Raw genomic sequence first — 3018 nt, 5'->3', positions numbered from 1 at the left:
ATTTATTATTATTATTATAATATATATATATATATATATATATATATCAGAAGGAAATAGGATCGAAGGATGGATGTGCTTTCAAAATAATTCTTTATGGATTGCTTTGATTAAAATGAAATGGAATTGCTTTGCTTTGTATGGAACATGGCTAGTCAAAATTTTAAACTTGATATGGTACGTAGCGTTGTTATCTGAGAGATGGTTCCGGCTTAGTTATTTTAAAGCCGATTTTTAATAACCCTTTGGACCAGTAGCCCGCACTCTCGAGTATTCCAGTTGATATACCAAATCTCTTTTACTTTACCAGATAATAATTAAGTTCTTTAAACGCGGTTGTCAGATTTTAAACAATTTACCAATTCTTTATTAAATTCTTTAGCAAGCCTAGCAACACATACAACTAAAGGCTTGGGTACAAACACAGTACCAGATCCGGTTCCCGGAAATGGTGCTCTGAAGGAATGGAGGGAGAAGAGAAGATTTTACAACTGAGGATCGAGATCTGGTCTCTTTGCCTCAGAGGAACGTACAATTTATATGGCAGATCTGATACAGATCAGTCTGCAGAGCATGCATAGAAAGCTTTAAAAGACTGAAATTTTAAATGCTTTAAATGTAAATTGCGGAAATTTAAATGTTACATAAAATTAAATTGCAGAAATTTAAATTGCTAAAATTTAAAGTGCGGAAATGAAATTGCTTTAAATAAAATTACAAATGCTTTAATAAAACTGGAATGAAATGCTTACATCGGTTGGTTTTCTTTGTAGAGAAGAAAGGGAAATAATGGGAAATTAATCTGAAGACAGGAGAAATTCCTTTTTGTCTTCGGATTCCAAATTCCTATTCCCGGAGAGAGAGAGAGAGAGAATTTTAGAGAGAATGGAGAGAATTTTAGAGAGAAGGGAGAGAAGAAGAGAGAGAAGTTCTAAACTTAGAAATGAAAAACTTAAGGAGTCTGAGTCTTCCTCTCAGTTTTTATACAAAGATCTTTAAACTGTTCACTGTAGCGGGATTTTAAGTGCACAGTAAGCTCTGGAAATCCGCACTATTCACTGTAGCGGAGTTTTAAGTGCACAGTAACATTTGGATCGTATCTTTGAATAGTTGATTCTTTGTACAAAAATTGAAATACGATACGGGTGAAGAGACATGTGCGCTCTCACTTGTGTCCAGAGGACCACCCGAATATACAGAATTTTTTTTTAAAGTAAATAACTAAATAGTTATTTACAATGCTTTAAAGGAGAAAAAATTCCAAAACAATCATCTTCATTTTCGTCTCCAAGAGAAATGAATGGTTCTTCATCTTTATCTTCATCTTCGTCTTCAGAGGTGTCAGCCACTGATGACTTTGACCGGGAGGCGAGGAGCTGTTCCATGGCTTTGAAGTATTCTTCTTCTATTTTGGCACCTGCCAATAGTGATTGGGCTTTGGACTTTTGGGTTAAAAAGGTTTGTTGGGCTTTTGAATGTGTTATAGTGGGTTGAAGAAGGCCTTTGGCAGAGAGCCAATCTCGGACCAAATTTTCAGTCAATTTTGACTGTTCGTCAAATTTGGACCACCATTTTACTTTAAAGGTTCTTTGAAGGATGAGTTGGGAATCTTGGGTATGAAGCCGAAGGTTCCACATCCATACCCATGGAAGGAAGAAATTTGTACAGAAACAGAAAAATGGGGGAAACCTTTTCTCGGATTCAGAAGGAGTATAGTGGGCTTTGAAGAGATTTAAACAATGGGTGGCATTCGGGGTTAAAATTTGTGGTATTGGGCCAAAAGTATTCCACCAATTATGGAACCAGTTTGGAAGGCTTTGAACGGTTATTTTTGGGTTAAAGAAAAATAACCAAGAATGGGATTTTTCGGGATTTTGGATAAAAAAGGTGTTATACCAGGCTTGTTGGTAATCCCAGTAGGAATAAGTCCGACAATGAGGTAATCGTGTTTGAAAATTTAAAGGGAAAGTTTTAAAATTATGGAGTAGGTCACCCCATTGGTTTGGGCTCAAAACGTTTAAAATAGTAGCCGTGGAATAGGCTGGTTCTGAATGAGATTCACTGAGAAAGAAATGTTTGAACTTAACTGAATCAGTGATTTCTAAAATGCTTTGATAGTAGGACTGTGGTTTTGTTAAATCCCATGGTTTAAAAAACCAGCCCTTAGGGAAAAACTTTGAAATTGCTTGGAAAGGATCAGCATGGTAAAATCCATCTTCTAAAGAAATAATATTTTGAAAATGGGTTTTATCAAACCAATCGGAGGTTTTCTTTGAAGGTGATGGTTGGGAAAGCACAATTTGGGAAGAAGAGCTTTCACCAGAGACAATCACATTTTGAGAAGAGGGTTTTGAAATTTCTTTGGAGATAGGGTTTTCTTTTTCTTCTTTTGAGAAAATCTGGCTTTGGGAAAGGTTTTGTAAGGCAAGCATAAGCTCAGGGGACTTTGTAATGGAACTCATCCATTGTTTTACTTGGTCATCAGAAGAAGTGGTTTTGTAATGGGCACCATATTCTTCAACCATTTCTATCCAAGATTTAATAGGCATGGCTGAGGAAAGTAATTTGTCTTTAGAAGGGGTAGCTTGGGGTTCTTTAGAGGTTGCTCTAGATTCAGAATCTTTAAGAACATCTTTACCTTTGTCTTTCTTTTTTGGCGGCATTATCTGTTTTGAAGAAATTCCCGAGTTAGAAAATCAGGAATAAAATTTGTATCACCTTTAATATATTCAATATCAAAATAAAAAACACTTAAAATGGCTTGCCATCGTACAAAAATCTGTTTTGATGCAATATTTTGAACATCTTTCTCCAAAACATGTTTTGCAGCTTTGCAATCAATTCTAAGTAGAAATTTTTGATTTAATAAATCACTTTGAAATTTTGTAATGCATAAAACAATGGAAAGGATTTCTTTTTTGATAGTAGAATAATTTCTCTGGCATCATTCCAAGGGGCGGAAACATATGTGTACTATCTGTTCTTTATCATTTTCTTTTTGCTTTCTTCCGAGCACCA

The sequence above is a fragment of the Citrus clementina genome, unplaced genomic scaffold, assembly GCF_000493195.1.
Source record: "Citrus clementina cultivar Clemenules unplaced genomic scaffold, Citrus_clementina_v1.0 scaffold_3, whole genome shotgun sequence".
In the NCBI taxonomy this organism is placed as follows: Eukaryota; Viridiplantae; Streptophyta; class Magnoliopsida; order Sapindales; family Rutaceae; genus Citrus; species Citrus x clementina.
Note: the sequence above shows the minus strand (reverse complement) of the source record.